General features: G+C 39.7%; 2 long non-coding RNA genes across 2 annotated transcripts; one reads left to right on the top strand and one right to left on the bottom strand.

The window, feature by feature from the left end:
• Positions 1-103: 103 nt before the first annotated feature.
• LOC115306898 lies at positions 104-2,391 on the bottom strand. Its single transcript, XR_003915485.1, has 2 exons — positions 1,677-2,391; positions 104-593 (listed from the first exon to the last, which is right to left on the bottom strand). It is a non-coding gene; the product is annotated as an uncharacterized LOC115306898 (long non-coding RNA).
• An 85-nt stretch (positions 2,392-2,476) lies between these two features.
• LOC115306897 lies at positions 2,477-23,004 on the top strand. The gene is made up of 2 exons (XR_003915484.1): positions 2,477-2,589; positions 21,384-23,004. It is a non-coding gene; the product is annotated as an uncharacterized LOC115306897 (long non-coding RNA).
• Positions 23,005-23,985: the final 981 nt, after the last annotated feature.

Raw genomic sequence — 23,985 nt, 5'->3', positions numbered from 1 at the left:
ACAGTATGTGTTTATTTATTGCCAGGTTTGTTCCAAAAGAGACTTGAGATAGCTTAATAAAAATGCAGGCACAGCAGTAAGATGGTGCAGATAGTAAGAAGGATTCAAACAGAAACGTGTCTTTATTTTAAATACTCATTTTGTATCAACTTTAATGCATAAATGTTAGTTTCCTTCCACTACTTCACAGTCCCAACAGAGGCCTGAGTGAAACCAGCAAGAATAATGTCTTATTCTTCAAGAACAATGACATAAAGAGACAATGAGTTTCACTGGGCCTGGGTTGTTCTTGAGCCTTCCTCAGAAATCAGGTGCCTTCAGGGTACTGATGGGGGTTTGCCACAAACGACTTCCCAGCAGCCAGTACCACTCTCACCAGGGTGGGGAGAGAGCAGTTTCCCAGAAAGATCAAGTTGTCATGTGTGAATGAGGTGACAGGCCATTCCCTGCTATCCCGGAACCTGGGCGCAGGGACCGCAGAGGGCGCGGTTTGGAAGAATTCCATTTGGAGAATTCTGGCACTGAAGTCTGTCCTCTTGGCATTACTCATAAATTTCCACTTTAAACCAATGACTGCTTTTCAATTTGTAATTCTACAGCCAGAGAATGAGACAAAATGAAAGTTAATGAAGTTATGACACTATAATGTTTTTGAGTGTGCTCCTGAATATCATTATGTTTTCAATGGACACCCATTTTTGTTTCCTTTGGTAGATGTAAGGAATTAAAGAAATATTTCCATTCCAAACCCAATGTAAGTGCTTGGGTAACTGAAGGAAAAACCAAATGTTCAGAGTGATTGATGCAGAGCTCCTTTGTCTATTAAAATTTTCAATTTCCTTTGAGGAAAATATATTTAATTATAATGTATGGGGGAAAAGATTATAATTATATTATTATAAATGTGTATTATTTAAAAAACCAGTTGGACCTGTTGAAACAATTAAAAAAAACATGTTTTTGAGTTTTTTTGTTATAGAAAATAATGCTTGTCACTGTCAAAGAAAGTATAAGACAGAAGATAGTCACCTATAATTCTACCATCCAGAGGTAACCATTGTTAACATTTTCGTGTTAAATACATTACGTAAAATAAAAATAGTATCAAATTAATCACTATTTAACATCTACTTTCATTTAGCAATAAATTATTAAAATTATCTTTCAAGAAAGTAAGTATTCTTTCATTTTATTTTTAAAAGATACATAGTATATCAATTGTATTGATTTATCCAACCCTCTATGCTACATTTAACTGTATTAAAAAAAACTGTAAGCAATGCTGCTATGAGCATTTTGTGGCTGTATTTTGTTCAAGTCTCTTAATTATTTCTTGAAAAAATTGTCTCCAAAAAAGTGTACCAATTTACTCACTCACCAGCCATATGAATGCCTTGTCACGCCCTAGTCAGCATTGGCTATTATTAAAAACAAACAAAATCCTTACTGAACAGCATACCTTTGCTATTTTAATTTGCATTTCTTTGATTGTTAATGAGCACACACAATTTTGTTCTTTGAGTTCATTATTTGCAATTACTCACAAATGAAAGGAATAATTGTTTTATCAATTTACTTCCCTGAATGCCATTTCACTGGGCATACTCATAAGTCATCGCTAGAGAAAATATTTCATCTTCACACATTAATTACAGGTGGGAGAGGGAGAGTCGTACCATTATTAATATATAGTAAATATACTGTTTAATCTTTAATGGTTTATATTTCTTAAAACTGAAGCCTCCAAACGTTAAAATGCTTCCAAGGTTAGTTCCAGTAAATCGGGGTGGGTGTTGGTTCCTTTCACTGTATCCCGCTGCGCTTCCCTGGAGGAGAATTATTATTCACTGACATGCTTGGCTCAGGAGTGGTGGGGAGAACGTTGGAAAACACACGGTAGGTTTTTCTGGCTTCAGGAAGCAGTCAGTGGCGCAAAGAACAATAGTTAGGAAACTAAGCCCTCGGAGGACCGCATTAACTTGTGCTGTAACTAGTTCAGGGACGCCCTGTGCCTCAGGTGTTCAATAACAAGGTGGGGGGGCGGGGGGAGAAGAGGCGGTTGCCATGGCGATGCCGTGCCGTAAGTGTCGCGTAGAGTAGGGCGGTGCGGGGGTGACCCTCTGCGGACTTAAATGGAGGCGGGGCGGGCGCCTGGCCTTGGCCTTGGGAAGCGAAGTAGTAACTGCGGGTCGTCTGGGAGGGGCCTCCGTTGCTGCTGGAGGCGGACGCTCCCTGACCGCGCTGGCTGGGGCGCACTGAGCCGCTTAGGGGAGGGCAGCCTACCCCGGCCCCGAGCAGCGCCCCTCCCGGCAGCTAGACGCCGGCAGCCATCTTGGCGCAGCCGCGATTCCGTGGCCGCCTCCCCGGGCCTGACCTCCGTGGTGCGGGTATCAGCCCACGGCCCGCGATGGGGGGGGAGGGGCGCCCCGCGGTGCCGGTCACCCACGCGCGCCCTTGACCCTACAGTGCCCCGCGAGGTCTCGCTCCGCGAGGGCTTGCTTTTTTCTGATCGTTTGCCGTTGAGAGGGATCTCGCAGTTGAATCTCCAGCCCACTGGGAAGCGATTTCACCTCTCGCTCGAGCTGGCGGGTACGCGAGGGGACCCGAGACGCAAATGTGATACGAAAGGGAAGGCTGCGGTCTTGGTGCACTTGGCAAGGGCCTTTTATTTCATACACCATTTCCGCAGCGATTTCCTAGGCAAAGGCGACGCGGACTTGCCTGGAATTGACTGATCTTTCATAGATTCTTAGGACGCCTAGCAGATACTCCTTTGTGATGTTTCCACAGAAAAAATAGCAGCAGGTGTCTTCAGTTTTCCTATGCTGCTGTGCAAAGCAGGGCCCGTATAGTAGTTTGCTTTATTAAATTTGGATTCTGCCTGCCTTAGGCACTTCATTTTCCACCTAATGGATGGGGTGACACGAAGCCGTGGCATTTTGTTGGTCTGCGCTGCGTTTTTGTGTCTGCTACATGGCATACACTGTAGTTCACGACTGGTCTGAGTTTTTGACAATTGGACATAGTGACTTCTGTAATTAGAATGATGTAATCGAATGTTAAATCCTTTGGGGGGCAGGAACTTAGATGAAAAGTTTGTTAATGACAGTGATGGTTTGGGTTGGAGGTATGAAAAAGATGACATAGCGCAAACATTTCTACTGCCTTCAAACTAGGAGCAAGGTTCATTTATAATTCTCATAGTTACAGAATCTAAGATAAAAAAAAGGTTCATCAAGATCATCTTGTTTAGCGCTGTTTTTTTGCAAATGGTGAAGTAAAGATTAAAAGAAGTCAAGAATTCGTTTCCCTGGGTCGCAAGCATAGGAAGACATGCTTTTCTAGGTTGACCACACTAAGCCAAACAAGCAGATTATGGAATTTACTACTACATTAAGTAAGTGGTTCTCAAACTTTTCATTTTAGACCTGTTTATAGTAAAAATTATTAAAGATGCCAAAGAGCTTTTGCTTTTGTGAATTATATATATCAATACTTATCATATTAGAATGTAAAACTAAGAATAAAAACACTGATGAATCCATTTAAAAATAAATATAAAATGTGCATGTTAACAGTACATTTTTGTGAAAAAGAAACATTAGATGTTTTGAAAATTATTAAAACTTTTTAAAGTTTTTTTATTTATTTTTGAGAGACAGAGACAACACAAGCAGGGGAGGGTAGAGAGAAAGGGAGATACAGAATCTGAAGCAGGCTCTGTCAGCTCAGAGCCCGGCGGGGCTTGAACCCACAAACCGTGAGATCATGACCTGAGCCAAAACCGGATGCTTAACCAACTGAGCCACCCAGGCGCCCCAGATGTTTTGAAAATTATTATTTGGTTTGCAGTTAAACTCATCTGCTTTTGCATTCAATCTGTTTTAATATGATGTTTTAGTTGGCATATATGGAGAAAATGTGGCCTCTCACATTAAAGGGAGAGTGGTAGACCACCTGAAGAGCCTTGGGAATTCTCAGAAGTGCTACACTAGTAAATATTTTGATAACCAACTCACAGGGAGGAAGGAGAAGCCCACTGTGCAACATTTGCCAATTTTTCTGGTGTAAATATTCTTAACATGGCCGATAGCACAGAGTTGGGAAGAAATGCATAGAGAACATCATTATATAATATTACTTCCACATAAATTCAATAGAAATAATGTCAAGAGCCTAGAAGTAGAAAAATGTAGTAAAATACATAGGAAGTGATGGATTTTGAGCACTTATTACTTTTATTTTAATATAATATGTTTAATTGTAAGGTTTTAAAATTGGAAAAAAATTTTAATGTTTGTTTTTGAGTGAGTGGCAGAGTGGGAGCAGGAGAGGGCCAGAGAGAGAGGGAGAACAGAATCTGAAGCAGGCTCCAGGCTTCCAGCTGTCAGCACAGAGTCCAATGCAGGGCTCAAACTCACAAACCATGAGATCATGACCTGAGCCGAAGTTGGAGCTTAACCTACTGAGCCACCTACCCGCCCCTGTTTTTACGATTTATTTTTAATAATGGTTATATTTAACAAAGGAGCTCTAAAATTGTCAAAACCGTGACGATTGGTGTGTGTGAGATAATAGAATGGCTCCAGGACACTACAGCTTCCAGGAGTCCTGGGAACTATGGACTATGCTGTGGGAAATTAATTCAACAAAAATTTATTAAGCAATTATTTTGTGCTAGTATCTGAATATAACATAGATTGAAATTCAGAAACGAATATTTTCAAGGTTAGGGAAAATAGCAAATGCATTAATTGGGATGATTTTAAGCCTTCTATTAATAATTCCATCAATTTAAGTATTTGGCTTCTTTAATATCTTCCTCATCCTACCGAATGATAATGTGTTAGAATTTCCTCAGGAAGAGGTAGATGTTATTATTTTATATTTTGAAGCTGGATTGTAGGCTAAGTCACTATTTTCATTTGACAGCTGCGATCTGGATATAAGATCTCTCTGAAGATAAAATATCATCTTTACCAACAGAAGTATATGAAAAAAACCCATGATTTACAAATTTAACCTTCTCTGCTATAGACAGCAGGATTTGTTCGGTCTTCCATACAACCATAATGTTTCCGGACTAGAGGAACCATGCTCATGGTCAATGCATGACCATGTACTGGCAATGTAGGAAATTAGTCATTCAAATGTTATTTATTGATCATCTGCTCTGTGCTAGAAGCTGGTAGGCTTACTACTCTGAGTAGCCACTCAGGGCTTCAGAATTACATTGATCGAGGGAATTTTGGTGTGCCCTGGGCTTGTGTCAGAGAAGTATGACCTTGAGCACTGTTAGGGCAAAGCGTAGGAGGCACAGCCCCATTTTATGTTATTGGCCAACTACCCAGCTATGTTACCTGTGAACACACATATAAACATCTTCTTGAGTGACAGTTTCAGTCACATTTGCTTTGCAGCACTTGAAATGATCTACTAATGAAGTGTTTTTGTTATTGGTTTAAGTGTCATGTGTCAAGCGAAAGTATTTAAATTACAAGACAGACCTGGCAAGGGCCTTTCCAAAGGGCCTTGTTCTCCAAAGACTTGCAGTCTGTGCCTCTAGCAAGTGTCGGCATTGCCAGAATGCACTCCCACCTCAGACACTGCAGTCTTTGATATTGTGGGGCGTGCCTGATGTAGCTGGGGGTCGTTCATCAAGGCACACCTCTCAAAGCGATGTGACCTACTTGTCAGCTATGGAAAGAATTTTGCTGTGGTCAGAAAATGAAAGCCCTCAGCTTAGTAGGCCAGGCTTCCCTGTTTTTTTGTTCCTTTCTTTACTATCTGGGGTTTTAGAAAAGAAAGAACTGGTCATGAGGTAGGAGAAATGAAAACTGCTTCATGTGATATCAATGGCGTTGGTTCCACATACACTGCCCTAATGGGTATGGATGGAGGCCCAGGTGTCTCTCAGCTGCATAAATAACCGACTCTGTGGCCCCAACTAAGTCTATGAGAAGTTGGACTAAATACTCTATAAGGTGCCCCGTAGTTCTAAAATGATTTCACATCGGAGTGCTTGGCTGGCTCAGTCAGTGGAGCACGTGACTCTTGATCTCGGGGTTGTGAGTTCAAGCCCTGTGTTGGAAGTAGGGCTTACTTAAAAAAAATAATAAAACAAATAATAAATAAATGTAAAAATCATTTAAAAATAAAATGATTTCACATCAAACTTAAGATGCTCTAAGAGTTCACCAAGGCTGAAAGTCCTTTGATACTAACACTAGTTATGGACATGACAAAATCACTTCCACATCTTCACTGCAGAGGCAGTTTAGTGGAGTGATTCAATTAAGAGCATCAGCTTTGAAATTGGACAGAGCTGAATTTGAATCCCTTTTAGCTACTTACTAGATCTGTGAACTTGGGTACATAACTTTAAGTCTTCTTAAAAAATGTTTGTTTATTTTGAGAGAGGGTGAGAGAGCATGTGAGAGCAGGGAAAGGGTGGAAAGAGGAGAGAGAGAATCTCAAGCAGGCTTTAGCTGTCAGTACAGAGCCCGACGCAGGACTTGAACTCACAAACCGTGAGATCATGTCCTGAGCCAAAATCAAGAGTCAGATGCTTAACCAAGCCAATCAGGTGCTGCTAAAACCTTAAGTCTTCAGGACTAAGTTTCTTCATTTTTCAAATAGGGATTTTTTTCATGCAACCAAATATTTATTCAGCACCTAGTGTGTGCCATTCTTTTTGGCACAGAAGACATCAATAAACAAGCCAGAGTTAGATCTTCCTCTCATGTTAACAATCTGGTTGATGGGTATAGACAATAAACAATAATTAAAAATATATGGCAGAATGGAAGCTGGTGATAAGAAATGGTAGCTTCTTAAAGGTTAATGGTGATGTAGAATCTGAAATCCTATCGATGAACTTTTCACACTCTGTTACAATAAAAGCCATCAGGCTAACACTTTGAATGGATCTTTCACCTATTCATGATTTTGTAATATCATGCATTACATTGATCATTTGGAAAATACTAGTTCATTGAGGTGCAACTCCCCAGTATTGGCATATTTCATTATATAATATTAAAACACATTTGTTGATATTACCACAGGTTTCATCAGAAGAGTCTTAAGTATTTGTAAACCTTTAAGCTCCTGATGCTGCAAATTTTCTGAAATTCTCATTTTCCTGGAAAACTTAAATTTTATTACTGCAACAAATATTGTCAGCTGTTTTCCTTGAAGTGACAAACTCGCTTTTTTTTACTGTTTAAAACTATCTGCCAAGTACTCAAGTTTCTCAGTTGTTCTTTTAGATAGAAATTCTGCCCCATGAAAAATGAAATAGTTAAATCTGTTCTCATCCTAGTACCTTTTTTTGAGACAATCATCATACTTTGCTATACATCGAAAGTGCTGTATGAGTACTTCCCATTTCGTCACGTAGAATATTGAAAAACATATGTATTTAAGAGTAGAGGTTTAGGGGCACCTGGGTGGCTCAGTCAGTTAAAATTCTTACTTTGACTCAGGTCACGATCTCATGGTTCATGAGTTCGAGCCCTGTTTTGGGCTCTCTGCTGTCAGTGCAGAGCCTGCTTTGGATCTTCTGCCTCCGTCTCTCTGCCCCTCCCCTTTTGTGCATGCACACACACTCTTTCTCTCTTAAAAATGAATAAACATTAAAAAAGGGTAGAGGCTTAATAAAATTAATACATTTTACTGCTTTATTAGTGATGTTCTCAAGTGACTTTTTTTATTTTTTGTTTTGATCTTTTGTTTGTGTGTCCTGTGACTGACTGAATGGTATGGAAGAATACAATGACTGCTAGTGCAGTTTGGTGTCAATGCCTTGATTCATAGGGAGGCACCAAAGACCTTATCTACCATTGGTTTTGCAGCATTAGTGCAAATGTCAATACGGCAGAGAAGACAAATGACAGCTTAGTATTATTATGAAAATATTGTTCTCCTCAGGGAGCCCCTAAAAGAGTCTCAGAGATCCCCATAGGACTGCAGAGTACCTTTTGAGAGCTACTATAAGGAAAATAAGTCAAGAGGAAGTGGTAGAGTGTGGCCGGGGTGAGGTAAACAGCGGTGTTAAGCTCAGATAGTCAAGAAAAGCTTCTCTGAGAAGATGAGATTTAAGCTGACACCTGAAAGATGAGAAAGAACCGGCCAAGCAGAGTCTTGCAGGGAAAAGAATTCAGACTGAAGAAAGAACTAGTTTCAAGAAGCTCTGAGATGGGAAGTTCAAGGACAGAAAGAAGGTCGTGTGGCTGGGACAAAGGGGCAAAGGGAGATTTCAACACAATGAGGTTGGCCAGTGAAAATAATTACAGAATCTAAAGTACAGAATTGGTATTTAAATAAAATAATGTGTGCAGAATGGTTAGCTTAATGTGTTTTCCCTTATTAGCATCCAAGAAATGCTAGCTGTGTCCCTTAGGCATGTGGTGAATAGGATGTGCTCTATAAACCTTGAAGTCTATTTTTCCATTGCGTGTACAGGCCTTGAAGCATTAAAAGTGCAAGGTTGTTGTCTCCCTTTTTAGGAAAACACTGTCAAGGTTGCCATGAAATTCACAATATTCTAATATTCAACTCACCACATTTTTAGCAGAAATAGCTGAGTTCAGGAATATGGTTATTCCCTGTCCAAGAGAAAAAACATAGCATCTTTATGTTTCTCAAGCTAAATGTTTTAGCTGAGTGAGTATGGAGATACTTGAGATTCTCAGATGCTAGAAACTAGTAGAGGACCTAAACTGAAATATATTCCCGGAGGATGAGGCATATTCTCTCCTTGCTTGCTCAGTCTAGATTTGTGTGTGTTACACTCATCGCATAATGTGCTCTATATGACTGCTTCAGGTACTTTAGACATTAAAGCATCTGCCCAGCATCGTGTAACGGCAAAATCTGGACCTGATATCTTTTTCATCTGAGTATTAATTCATCTAACCACACTTAATTGATGTTTATTATGGACTAAAGGTTATTCTAGAAGCTAGGGATACAAAGATGTGAGACATATTTACATATCAAGGAACTTTTATTCTGGAAGATGAGATAGATATGCAAAAAGAAAAATGTTTTATTTGGAGTGTGTACCTACCAAATGTTGTGGAAGTTTATAAGAAAGACAACCTAATACTCCTGTGAGAAGGTAGCCCAAGGTCATTAGGACTTCTAAACAGCAATATTTAAAGCTGATTCTTGAAAGAATGTGTAACAGTTACCCCAAAGCAAAAATTGGACCAGACAAAGTTAACCAAAGATGACCATTCAAGGTATGGAGGACAGAACTCAGTCTGACCTCAACTCCAGTGGAACAAAGGCTCGTAGACGTTTTAAGTGATGGGGTAAGCTAGTGGAAAAGTACTACATGACATTAGGGGCAAGTCACAGGTCAGCTGTGTTTGCTAATTGGCTTTATCTAAAGGAAAGACAAACCTCACATCTTTATGACAAGATGTAGTTTTGCAACTTGTAGTAAAATGCTCACCAATGTTAGGTACCTACTGTCCAGCAGAGACTAGGAGACACAATCAGAACTTTTTTCCAAAGTGATTGTATCATTTTATTTTCCCACAACCTATGAGAGTTGTAATTTCTCCACATCCTCATCAACACTCAGTACAGTCAGTCCTTTAGATTTTGGCATATTTTATGGGTGCATAATGGCATCTCATTGTTAGTTTGTATTTCCCTAATTAACAACTCCTTCCTGTACCTACTGGCCATCCATATATTCTCCCTTGTAATGTATCTATTCAAAGTCCTGTCTATTCATTGTTTTTTATTTTTCTATCAACCTTGATATCACCCCCTCGCCAGATATGTATCTTGGGAAAATCCTCTCCTAGGCAGGACTGGCTTTCATTAATACATCATTTGGTTACTGATGAAGTCACTGTCTTCTACTAGGAGATCAGTTAGCAAGGATATATCACAGGTTAAAAATAGGCATTAAAGTGTTTTTTTAAAAATTTACCTATTAATTTTTTAAAATTTAAAGCATTAATTCTTTTCTCTCTGGAGTCTGGAATGGTTTTATGGCACAAGGTGAGTTGAATTACACTGTGTAACTCTGGGTATACCTTACTGGGCCCACATTTGCAGACATATCATTTTTCAGTTGTTAATTGAAATTGACATCTCTTTTCTCAGGTCAACACTTTTTTGTCTGTTATTTGTCATCCCTTTTTATGAGTTGTATTTTCTTACATAAAATATTCTAATCACTTGTTTATTTCTTCTATTTCCTATTTCTGCAGCAGCATAGAAACTTCCAGATAAGATCTCTGTGAAAATTATTTGTGCCAAAAGAAATGCCATAGATCCCAATATGTATATGTTACAAAGAATAAAAATATTCTCTTTCAGTCTTACCCTGATCATTGCCACTTTACTGTAGTAAAGAAAACACATTCTGGAAAAATGATTCCTTTTCTCTCTGTTAGAAATATAAAGCATTCTTTCTTTATCCTATCAGTTTTATAGATATAATTTTCCCTTCAATTCTTTTTTGTAGCTACAGAAAAAGGTTCTGTTGAAGAAAATAGTCCTTGCTCATCTCACATATTTTATTTATTTATTTATTTATTTATTTATTTATTTATTTATTTTGCCTCATCTCACATATTTAGACCCTTTATGAAATGATCTCCGGTTTCAGTAGGAGATCTCATTAGTAATATGCCACTACTCATTTTTTTGTTTGTGTTGAGACCTGAAGACGATCTCTCCAATTTCTTTCATTTCTGTCAGCAGAACTTGTCACTTCTTGGCAGTTTTCTTTTCTCCAGGATATATCAAAAGAGAAAATTGTATAGGAAGAAAAAAAAAGTATAGCTTCCTCATTCTTACATATTTTTAAGAACTGGGAACTTAGCAGTTCCTTGATTAAACCTAAAAAGGCAGGAAACTCTTTGGTCTCTTCACTTATCTTTCTTGTCAGTTTGGTGAAGTGATTCACACCTTGGCCCTCCCATCAATTGGAAATCAATACACTGGCTAATGGAGCCCCAATTTAAGCAACAGACTTAGAGAACTGTACTTAGAAAATTGTTGAAATATGGGACACGAAACCTACCTCACTGGAGTTGTTGGTCTGAAGATTTTGCTTGAAGTATTTAAAAACTTTGAATTTCATAAAAGTATTGTGAATTTTGTGGGAGTGGGGAGCTAAAGATTGTAGACTGTAGCCAGGCATGTACCTGTCTGAAGCTATGGAATGGACAGGCTGGGAGAGATTATTATGACTTCATTGACTTGGGCTCAGTTGAACTCATGGGGACAAAGTGTTTGGAGCCTCTTGGGGATCCTCATTGTTCAGAGTTCATGTGCTGGTTTGATCTCTAACTGAGATTCTCTCTAGTTGTTTGCACAGCCATATCAAGCTAGTGCTACAAAAGTCAACTGTAGGAACAAAATGCAGAAGGTTCATGCAGTATCTCAAAGAAAAAAGGACATGGTAGATTAGAGACCTCATTTATTCTTTGATTAAATATTTATTGACTCCCTATAATGTTCCATATGTCCCTGCTCATTGCTGGTGCATACATCTCATGTCTAGTGAAGAGTAATAAATGTACATGGTTAGCTACAATATCCTGGATGTTAGATGTAGAAATGTGCACAAGGAACTACGGACATTCATGGAAGATCTGCCAACATGCATGGGTGTGTTAGTGTGTGTATGTTTGTGTTAACATCAGCTAAATTTTGAAAGGATAGGTAGAAGTTAGCCAGGTCAGTCAGTAGTGTAGAAAGGGTTTTTATGGTAGGAGGAACAACATTTGCAATGACAGACATGTGAGAACATGGAACATTTGAAGGTCAATATCTTAGGCTGAATTGAGTTTAAGATTAAGTTGGGAAGAATGGAGAGAGATAAAGCTGGAGATATTTGACAGATCATGAAAGTTGCAAGGTGCTATGCTAAGGAATAATGGGTGGACTTTCAAAGAGCAGGGGAATGTCATAAGGTTTGGCTCCAAGGTTTAAAAACATCATTTTGGCAAGGTAATGCATGGATCTAAAAGTGGCACAATAGTGATAATACCAGAAAACATTTGGCTAGTGTTCGGGATGTGCGAACACTACAACAATTTTGTGTGTTGATTAGTATTGGTATACCTATATGAGAGATGATGAAGTGGATGAACAGAGCAGTAAAGGGACTTTCCCAGGCTTATTTGGTTAATAAATGGCAGAATAAGAATTCAAACTCATCAGGCTGACTTGTCCATGTCGTCCCCACTCTGCTAGACTGCCTTTCAATGATCACAAACATTTCTGAGAGCTATTTCTATGCCAGGAAGTGTTCCGAACATGTTACTTGAGTCTGCTACTGTATTTAAAACACCTTATGAGGCAAATATTCTTATTACCTTTGTTTTATGGATGATATGACTATAAGGAGTGAGATTAAATGGTTTATCCCATATAACCCAGCAAGTAAGGGAAAGAGGTAGGATTAAAATGATTTGAGACTAGAAATAAGTCTGAAATAAGAAGCTGAGCTCTCCACCTCTGTGTGTATGGATATGGGTAGACTGTTTACGAGAGTGTTGAAATAGTTCAGGCAGAAACCATGGTGGCCAGAACATAAGAGTATGGCATGGTTGGTACAGGATATAGACGTCTCCAAGGCACAGCAAAGAAGTTGATTTTATGGGATTTTAATGTTTATTGAAAGAATGGTGGAGAGTGAGAGGAGGAAATTAAGGATGATCTGAGTGATGGTAGCACCATTTATTAAAGTGGAACATGTAGGAGAAAAACGTATTTTGCAAGAGAGTTTATGAGTTTGGTTTTGTCCTGTGGGACATTTAAGTAGTGATTGTTAATGATCAGTTCAGTTTTGAGGTAAGTCTAGGAATGTACATTTGGGAATTATAGACGTAGAGAGAGGTCGTTATTGATATGGACATAAGAATGATTTCTACGGGAGAGCGGGAAAAGTGAAAAGAGAAACATACCAAGGAGGGAACCCTGAGAAACAGCAACATTTAGGACATTGGCTTTCAAACCAGTTTGTAGCTGGGGAAGTAGTTGTGTACTAAAACACAATAAAATTGTATAAAAATCAATTTATGGGAGAGGTCAACACAAAACTACTCTGGTTGAATGTTTCTGGTAGCGGTGGAGAGAAGGGCTATGGGTGGGGGCTGGAGGCTGCAAGCAGGACCTGCAGTGGGGGCTGGGCACTGGGAGTAGGTGGTGAAGCCCAACAGTCAGGGTTCTTATATTAGTTATCTATTGCTACATAACAAATCACCTCCGAATTTAGCAGCTTAAAACAACACACATTTGTCAGCTCAGTTTCTATGGGCCAGGAATCTGGATAGGGCTGAGCTGGGTTCCCCTGGCTCATGGAGTCTCAGTTTTTAGTCTAGTTGTTGGTCATGCCTGTGGTGTCATCCAAAGGCTTGATTGGCAGAGTATTTTCTTTTGAGCTCATTCACATGGGTTTGGGTAGACCTCTCCATCTCTCATCACATGGGCCTCTCCATGTGGTTCACTGGCAGCTGGCTTTTCCAGGTTGAGCAATCCAAGAGGGAGCAAGAAGGATTCTTTCAAGAGGGAAACCACAGTATTTTTATAGCCTAATTTCAAAAGTGACATCAGATCTCGTCTGCAGTATTCCTTTCATTAGAAGTGCATCTGTAAATCCAGTCCAGCATTCTGCACTCAAGAAGAGGCGATCATACAAGGATAAAAACCATGGGGGTTATCTTTGATGCTGCCTATCAAAATCCTCATCCCTATCACATCTCCTTATGAGTTATTCATAATGCCCTACTTCAAAATCATTGATTTAAATTCTAGGCAGAGGAATAAAAAAACTGGGGACAGAAGAGACTATAGAGGTAAGAAGGAAACTAGGAGTAGGGGGATGTCCTCCAAACCACCAAAACAGCAGTAAGTTTCAAGAAGGCAGGAGAGGTCATGAATATCAAATACTGTATTAGTGTCAGAAGCCATCTCAGTTGTATCATTGGTAATCTAGGCAGGGGCAGTACATTGTTGTCCAGATCACTGTGGATAAAAGAGAAAAGTCAAAGAATAATAAAAGTGAGGAAAGGTGACTTAAAAAAAAGATGTTGTAAAAGGAGAGTGGGTGCTAGTTAGAAGTGACATATGCCTAAATGAGACTTTTTTTGTTTCCTTAGAGAGAGAGAGAGAGAGAGAGAGAGAGAGAGAGAGAGCGTGCACAAGTAAGGGAGATGGGTAGAGAGAGAAAGTGAGGGGGGGGGGAATCTCAAGCAGGGCTGGACCTTACAATCCTGGGATGATGACCTGCGTGAAATCAAGAGTCAGATGCTCAACTGACTGAGCCACCCAGGTGCCCCAAGGAGACTTTTTTTTAATGAAGATGTGACATATGGAACATTTCTGATGATTAGATGGCTCTATAGTATCAGTAACGAAGGCAATATGGCAGTTTGAGACATGATGCTGTAGTGCTTCCTCCCAGGGACTTAAAGCTCTATAATCCCCTGATTGAGTTGCAGAGGAGCAGAGAATAGAGTCTGTGACTGAGACTTATGTGGAGAGATTGGACAAGCAAGTCCAAATGGAAATGCACAAGCGTGTTTTCTCTCATTTGATCTCCCTCTCTGATAATTTATTACAGTGTTCTGAGGTATTACATTGTTGTTCTATAGCACAATGTTTATTCTGTGTATTTGGATCTTTTACATAAGCCACACTTTTTAAGGAGGTAATGCTCATCCTAATGCACCAAATATAATTCAGATTCTGAAGTAAGTGCTAGGAAGCACACATCTTTAACTATGCTTCCAACCAAGTTTGTTCCCCCTGTTCTTTATCTTCTTCTCTAATAAAACTTTTTTTTCCTGAATGCTCTTAGTTCAAGGTAGTACCACCTTAGAGAGGTGGCTCTACTGTACTGGTTAAAGTCACCTTCGGCGACACGGTGAGACCCTTCTCACTAGGGCTGTTATGAGCATTCATGAAATACCAGCAGCTAGAAAGATGCGTAGCACATTGGGAACACTCAGCAAATGTTTGATGCTATCATCATTGCCATCAGCATTGTTATCTTACCATCTTTACTGGAAACCTGAAAGAGATATCATTGGTCCTCCCTCTTTATCCTTCCACATCTGAGCGGCAATTTAGTCTATGCTGCTTTTGAAATAGTTATTGAACTTGTCTTTACAAAAAAAGATTTTTTCATGTTTATTTATTTTTGAGAGAGAAAGAGAGTGCACATGCAAACACAGGCAAGTGAGGGAGGGACAGAGAGAAAGGGAGGCAGAGGATCTGAACTGGGCTTTGTCCTAACAGCAGAGAGCCTGATGTGGGGCACAATTTCATAAGCCATGAGATCATTACTTGATCGGATGGTTAAGCAACTAAGCCCCTAGGCATCCCTAACTGTCTTTACTGAGAGAATTTTAATTAGTAATATTAGACACAAAGCTTACCTGCTTGGTGCTATGACAGATTATCCTACCCTTTGTCTCAGAAATGGTAAATAACATTGAATACTCGACCAGGTTGAATAGTGTTGCGCTAAAATTCATGTCCATCTGGAACCTCAAAATGTGATCTTATTTGGAAATAGGGTTTTTGTAGATGTAATTAGTCAAGATGAAGTCATACTAGATTAGGGGGGCCCTAATCCAATGACTGACATTTTTATAAGAAGAAAAAGCAGAGAAACAGAGACAGATTCGGAGAAAGAACAGCCATGAAGACCAAAGCAGAACTATCCAGCTGTAAACCGAGGATGCCAAGATTTGCTAGCTAGGAAGAAGCAAGGAAGAATTCTTTCCTAAAGAGCCTTCAGAGAGATCATGATCCTGCCAACACCTTAATTTTGGATTTCTGGCCTCTGGAACTGTGAGAGAATAAATTCCTGTTGTTTATAGTTAACCACTTGGTGCTGACTTGTTACAGAAGCCCTAGGAAATGAATCCAAACTCTTTAACACAGCAGATGGTGATCTGACCTTTTGAAGTCTGGCCAGATTCTGCTTCTGTGGCCAGCTTTCTGTCCATCACCGTGCAGTCTGCTCCACCCCGTAGGTCTCCACGCCCCCTCCCCACTCCATGCATAAATCCAGGTTCGAATCAACTATGCTCTTTGTATTCTATCGTAAGTTGCAGTTCCCCCATCCCATGGTTTTTAAAGATTTTTTAATTAAGGTTTAAATTTTAATTCCAGTATATTTAACATACAGTGTTATATTAGTTTCAGGTGTATAGTTCTATACATTAGTCAGTGCTCATCATGGTAAGTGTCCTTTTTAGTCCCCATCACCTATTTCACCCATTCCCCCACCCACCTCCCCTCTTCTATCACATATTTTATGTCTTTGTGTTTTGTGCTATGGATATTTGTTCATATGTCTGTCTCTTTTACCAGACTGAAAGTTTCTGTAAATCAGGGTGTGTGTCTCTTTAATCTCTGTATATGAGTCAGTAATGAGCACAGTGCTCTGCTGATTGAAGTTTATGACGTGTTTGTTAAATGAATGTATGAGTGAGGCAGTGACTGAACCCGTGAATACCTACTGCTCTAGCTTACCATTTGCAGGCAGACCTCCCTTCTTCCTTGGCCAATGAATGATAGCAAATCTAGAAAGCCTACTATCAGATTCACAATTTTTTTTCAGATTCATTGTTTTCATGGTTCTCATAATATCTTTAGAAGCACAGCTCTGGAAAGAAGAAGCTGTTAAACCCAGAGCATTTTCCTGAGAATATATTTATCAAATCAGAGCCACAGAGAAAATGAAAGAACTGGGCCACCAGGAAGAAAAGAAGGTGGGATGACAATACAGTTATTCTTTTCCTGAGGGACGGACTCCTTTGAGGGGTTTAGACAACTGAGGAGCCAGGGAAGAGGCTCAATTAGATTTTTTTCAATCACGTATTTGTGCAGGAGGCAGACAATGACTGATGCTTTGTCATGGCGTAGTAGCTGCTCCGTGACAAGTGACAAGTAGCCCCTTGGATAGGAAGGACATCCTATATCTGGAAGGGTGGGGTTATGCAAATGAATGATAGGTGAAGGAGGATCAACGGGCATCCGGGAATGCTCTACTTCTTTCTGTATTTAGTGGGTATCTTCCTCTGTATTCCAGTCCTCCAAGGAAGCTGTTATGGTAGCTTCAAATTCATTATTTTCCCAAGTCCTGTCTATTCTATTCTAATTGCACCTCCTGTTTTGCAGGGAGGGAGAGCTCAGGCTGGGTCCTGCAGTTATTTGGGTGTTTGCTGAGGTGGAGAGAGCGTTCAGAGCCGAGCTGAACTGCTTCTGCTCCTGCCGCTGGCTGGGAAGGCTGCGGACCCCTCTATGCTCCACGGGGGTGAGCAGCACAGCAGCAGCTTTCTGTAGAGGCTCTTTGACTAAAAAACGCAGAGGTCCGTCTGCCCTCGCCGTCCTGTCTGGAACCCTGAAGGCAGTATTTGGAATTCAGGCTCCCCACCTGTGTCTACCAATACACTCCCTGAGGCATGACTCAAAGTGATTCACATGCCAGGGTTCTGGCCTCGACCAAAATGTTTTAAAATTATTTATGTTCCAATTACACTTCATTACTTTTTAACTAAAGATCTCATTTCACCCCGGCGAAGAACCCAGTACAATCTGGCTCATTTCAGTGCAGCCACAGAGAACCTGCATTTAGGGGACATTATTTCAAGAAAGACACAGTGTATCATTTAAAACCATCTTCAATGTATGTGATAAAGTGCTTTGGGGAAACTCAGAGGTTGAAGTTTCTACAAAAGATAATTAGAAAAAAATCTTAGAACTTTTCTAATCAAGTTCTAGAAATATCCATATTCATGCAGCAGTTTGTGTGTGTGTATGTGTGTGTGTGTGTGTGTGTGTGTGTGTGTGTGTGTGTGAGCGTGTGTGTTGTTTACTTTTTGGGATTTGGGTTTTCTGTGTTTTGTTTGTTTGTTTGTTTTTGAAAGAGGTTTCACTCCTTCCTGGAATACTGTGATTAAATCCTAGTAGTGTCTCAGTAGATCTTTGCTCCCACAATGGCAAAGCTATCAGTATGATTTCTGTGATTTTGTGAAAAAGAAATTCTATTAGGGCCCCTCCCACAGTCAAAAGACATTGTTTCAAAGGAGAGAGATGTCTTCCATGGCTTAACAAGCCCCTCAGTGAATTAGTTTCCCCCTCATTTCAGACTGAAATCTCATTTTTGGCTAAAGCTTTCCCCAGGGAAAAGGAGTGTGACATGTCCTTGAGACTCTCACTGTCAGGATTTCATGAGAGAATATATTTTTCTACAGAGTCCTGGTTAAGAAGATCCAACATTTTTTTCCCTCACATTTCCGAAAAATGTTAACATTAACTCTGGCTTTTATCTTGGTTTGGCAATTTTTTGAGCTTTTTTTTAGGGGTGTTTTTTCTGTTTTAATTCTCTGTGGGCAAATGGTCACTTTGTATTGATTTTGATTTGCATAGTAAGGTGGTAAGGTGGCATGGCTGCTTACACTGTTCTAACTTTGTAAAGACTCAAGTGAAAGGTTAGACATTAGCAAACACTTGACTCACTTGTGAAACTACCCCATTTTGCCAGGTCCAGGATGGACCTTGGGCATCAGCTCCTGTGTCTGCCACTAAATATGACCTTGAAGAAGACTCATCTCTTTGGGCTTTGTTTAACCATTTTGAGTGATTGGGCCAAAAGCTTTTTTTCTCTAATTGTTCTGTGAAACCACTGTGATCTTTGACATAATAAATGTCCTGCACAACACACAAAAACAAGATAAAATAAAGCAAGAACTTATGTTATAAATAGGTGTGAAAAATGCTTCCAATATACACCTGTCCTGAAGATTCATATTTTCTATTGTCACTTTAAAGCCTTGAACATTTCTGTCATAAAGAAACCTGTGTAAACCTGTGTTCTTTGAACCTAACTGACCATTGTATCAGTGAGTATAGACTAGGTTATGCTGTGAAAAAAAATACACCAAAATTTCACAGGCTTAAAAGAAGAAGGTTTCTCTCTCTCTGTCTCTCTTTCTCTCTCTTTCCCCACTCTCTTATTACATTTGTAATATGATTTAATGGAGAAGGACTCTTTTGTTCACAGTCACTCAGGGATACGAGCTGATGGAGTAGGCATCATCATGAAAATTGTAGGTCATTTTGGAGGAAATAAATGAGAAAGTTTAGGAGGATCTCAAACCAGCCATGAAATGTTACAGCCCAAATACAACATATAGAATTCCTGCTCAAACTTCATTGGCCAGAATCAGTCACATGACCCCTCTCTACAGGGAAAATCTAAACTGCACAGAGGAGAGGAAAGCTGGATGGTGGTCAGCAGAACTAATGACTACTCTGACTTTGGAACCCTTTCTTATGGCAAAAGCTATAACTAACTTAGAATTACATTCTGGAAAATTCTGTAGGGGATGTATTTTCTAAGAGCCCTTCTAGTTCTGAAAGTCTATGTTCTATAATGTCACAGAAAAACTTTCCCCTTTCTAGTTAGTATGTGTGCTTTGCTGGGGAAACTTCCTTATTGCTTTTTCTTTGTTTATTGTGATAAAGTATATATAACATAAAGAAAACCCCTTATTTTATAAGGTAAAGCTTTAAAAGATGAAACTTTTAGTTGTCTGTAGGGTCTTTGAAGATAGCTTGTTATATAGGGTCTCTTCTCACCAATCACTGGACACTTATATTTGAGTAAAACTTCATACCCTTAGATTAAAAGGGAAAATGAGGTCTCCCTGTGACTATATCCTGTTGAAAATCAAATCTAGACAATTATCTCTTGGAGGAGGGCTCAGTGCAAATTTGTGAGCCCTTTGATTGGTGACCCCTTTTCTGTCCACTTTCTGCTGTTAAGATCCTGAAGGGGAAGAATTTACCTTCTAGAAACAGAGTATGTATATATTAAAGATAATATATATATTCACTTAATCTGAAATCTCTCTCAAAGGTACTGGGCTCAAAATTAGATAATATCCCCACCGTTCCTCATCCAACTATGTCTGTGGCTTTTTTTTGTTCTGCCATAAACTCTCTTTGTCTTCTAAGGAAATCATAAGACTGCAGTCTTTCAGAAAAGAGAGCCTTGCCTTTAGCATAGTGTGGTTTTCTTCAGAGGGTGGGGGATACGATTTATAATGTTTGGGTGAGCTGCTATTGTCACCAATAAGAGAGGTTCAATCTATCTACAGTTCATTCTGACCAACTGCCTAGTGTGGACCTCAGGGGCCAGGGTGATATTCAATTTGTCACAGAGAAGCCTGAGGCTATAATAAATTCATAACCTTCTTCCTCCCTTCCCTCAATATGCATGCAATTTGTTGGTGTGTTTATATACCATTCTGAGAATGGAGGCAGATTTATAAACATTTTGTAATGCAAAATGGAGCTGAGCACAGAACTGTGCACAGTCACGGTTTGTGAATTACTAATAGGCCACGAGTCTGGCTTAAATATACATCACATCCTGCAACATTAATCAATTCCTAGAGCTGAGTGAACACAAGGCTTGTCCTTCGGGGACACAAAATGCCTGTTTTGAAGAAAGGAATTATAATAAGGAGCACATAGGCATTCTAGACCTTGAAGCTCTTAGCAGCAGCACATCTTTTGTTTCATTTTTGAATGAAAAGCAATTACAAGAAGATACTTGTGTTAGATTCAGCCTGCATTTTTTGAAAAGGATAAATATAGTGGCTGTGCATCTATACGAAATATCTGATTGTTTGGCAACTTATTGGTTCCCAAATCTTTGGCCCTTGGACTGCATAATAAAAAGCTCCTCTTGTATATAAAATCTCTTCAAGGCTAAGCCCATCATGAAAAATTAATAGATTTATGAGAAAAACAGAATCTCTTTTTTCTTTTCTCCTTTCTGCTTTGCTGTCATATACTGTTGAAACATGAATCGCTTCTTTTCTTTACCTGTACTTCACGGTACAAGATCCTCTTATTTTTCTGTTCAAGTAAAATATGTTTGAAGCCCTCAGAGATGCCATACCTACATGCACAGTACCCTCAAAGTGTTTTTACATATATCCTTTAGGGATGTGACAAGCATCTATGAAACATTTTAAGCAACCCTACATTTTCTGTATTTTAAAGACATGATGAGATTTAATTTATATGACTGGTCAAGGATATTTAGCTAGAAAATGGTTGGACTGGGACTAAAAATCAGATCTTTGGGTTACAAGTTAAGGGCTTTCCCTGATTGGTAATACAGTTAGTTCCCTGGTTAGGTGCTTTAGGTGTTATTTGTTTATAAAATAATTCCTTAGGCTTTAGGAAGGTAACAGACTCCTCAATAAAAAATATATTGCACAGAATGAAAATACATCGGTAAAACAAAAAGAGCATATCCTATACCTAGAAAGTTTAGCAACTGTCAAAATGATTTTTTGTGTCTTTGTTCCTAGACCCAACATTCAAGATGGATGCGGCCTGACCTTAGATTGGAGCAGTCAGAATTTTTCCATGAAGCCAGTGTTACAGGGAAAGACTTCTTCATAGAGAATGGATATCCTCACCTTATCTGCTTCCTGCTGACTCTGATCTACAGGAGGAAGACGTACCTGATTAGTACACTTGTGATGAATGAATGAGGCATAAGCATACTCAATTCAGCCATTTTTTTTTAATCTTTCTATGTGGTCTTTCTGCTCCTCCAGGCTAGCTTTGCCCCTGTAAGGGCACATGGGAGGCTTCCCCTCATCCCGTGTGCCTGTACCCAGGTGAATAGTCTGCCTAATTCTTTCGCACATATTAGCTGGCCCAGCTCAACTTTTATCTGCCAAAATGTCATGCTTGGACATCCATCTGACACTCCTTGCTCTTTTTAAGAAAATTTGTTCAGATCCTGAGATGATTACAGAGGTGTCATTTATTGAGCATGCTTAAAGGTGTCAATAGTCATGACCCGTGTGGTTTTTTTGTTTTTCTTTGTTTTTGTTTTTGTTTTTTGGGGGTTCTTTTTTGTTTGTTTTTAATCTTTGGAGCTACATATTTGCTTTGATCTTTGGAGTATTTGCTGGAAGAATGGATTCCTAAAACCTGAAATAGAGTTTTTAATAATAATATTAATAATAACAATTGCAGCCGACACTTTCTGATACCATGCTAAATGCTTTACTTGCTTTATCTCATTTAATCCTCATTGCTGTCGTTTTGATGAACATATAAATTAGCTCTCAGTAAACAATTGAGATTTGGGTCTGGCATCTTTGAGGAGAATATCTTCCTTTCTTGACACAGCATCAGAAAAACAGTACTTGCCTGAAGCAGCAAAGGATGCCCGCAGAGGGGAGAGGATTCCATGCAGTGCCTCCCAGATCTTTCTCTGGGACTGAAGAACTGTCCCGCCCAGCTTCTGGGAGGCTGTCAGCCCTCCACTCTTCATTCTGTCGGGGACCGGCAACGGCAATGGGAGCCAGCAATAGGCAGTAGTCTGCTCATCCTTGCTCCAGACAATGGGGAGCCGTGAAACGCTTTTGCACAAAACTGGAAGACCGTTATTCTCCCTGCCATGGCAGATTTCGCCTACCCTGTTCTTTTCTCTCTTGTTGGTTCAGACCACATTTCTTCCTTTATTCATTCTTTTGTTCGTTCATCTATTTGTTCACTCTCCTTCTTTCCTCTTCTCTCCCCCCATCCCCTCCACCTCTCATCTATGATTTATTTGATTAATATCTTGCTGACATTTGTTTTTTGCCTGTTAGTGAAGCCGTCATCTGGATCATTGAGTCTTTCCCCCTTCTGCTTTGACTTGATCAACAATTGCAGTTTTATCCCCTGGTAAATTAAACCCAAGCCACTGTTGGCAGAAAAACAGCATTTAAATGACAGTATAAGTTATTTCTCTGTGGAGCTCTCCCCTCCCAACACACACACCAGCCCTCACGTTTATGAGATAATTGGAAATAAATCTGAGACCATAAAAGATGGAGTGGGTGAAAAAGACGCTAAGATCATTTTACAGGAACTCCATGGGAATCTCTTGTGACTTTTAACCATCCTGGGTCAGTAAACTGTAAGAATGGCCACATTTCCTAAATGTTTCTCATATTTTGAAAAGTGCTTTTCTAGGATTGATGGTGTTTGAGAATGAAGTGTAATCCAGTTGGCAAAATATTATGGACTTGTATTACCTGTCACAATTGGTCTTAATCCATAATCAGTGAATTCCTAATTATTTGACACTGTCAGAGACTGATATATGCTGTATAATCCAAAATTCTATCTCCCAAAGCACTGACAAATATTCTATGTATAGGTTATCAATTTATTTATTTTTGATACAGAGAGAGACAGAGCATGAGAGGGGGAGGGGCAGAGAGAGAAGGAGACACAGAACCAGAAGCAGGCTCCGGGCTAGCTGTCAGCACAGAGCCTGATGCGGGGGGGCTCAAACCCACCAACGTGAGATCTGACCTGAGCCGAAGTTGGAGGCTTAATCGACTGAGCCACCCAGGCGCCCCTGTTGTATTAAGCTTCGTGGTACTTTGCTATGCAGCAGATTGATACAATAAGCACCCAACAAGTGTCAACTGTTATCAATTTACTCCTAGCAATTCTGAGTCTTTTTGAGGCCCACGAGCATACCCATATTTTAATTGGAGTCCCATAAAAAATTGGCTCCTGGGCTGCTCAGTTGGTTAAGCGTCTGACTTTTGGTGTTGGCTCAAAGCATGATCTCATCGTTCATAAGTTCGAGCCCTGCATTGGGATCTGCGCTGGTAGTGCAGAGTCTGCTTAGGCTTTCTCTCTGCCTCTCTCTCGCTTCCCCTCCCCAGCTTGCTTGCTCACATGCACATGCTCTCTCTCTCTCTCTCTCTGTCTCTCAAAAAATAAATAAATAAACATTAAAAAATTAAAAAAAAAAGACTTTCCAGGCAAGGGCTGGATGAAACATTTCATGTGACTGCTTTCACCTGGTGTTAAGATGGTTTCTAAATTCAAAACCAGCTATCCGTTAACTTCCCTCACTTTGTAAAGAGCAGCCTTCTAATTTTATTTTCCACA

Source organism: Suricata suricatta, chromosome 11 (assembly GCF_006229205.1).
Source record: "Suricata suricatta isolate VVHF042 chromosome 11, meerkat_22Aug2017_6uvM2_HiC, whole genome shotgun sequence".
Taxonomy (NCBI): domain Eukaryota; kingdom Metazoa; phylum Chordata; class Mammalia; order Carnivora; family Herpestidae; genus Suricata; species Suricata suricatta.
The sequence above is the reverse complement of the archived record's forward strand: the minus strand, read 5'-3'. Positions and strand labels throughout refer to the sequence as shown.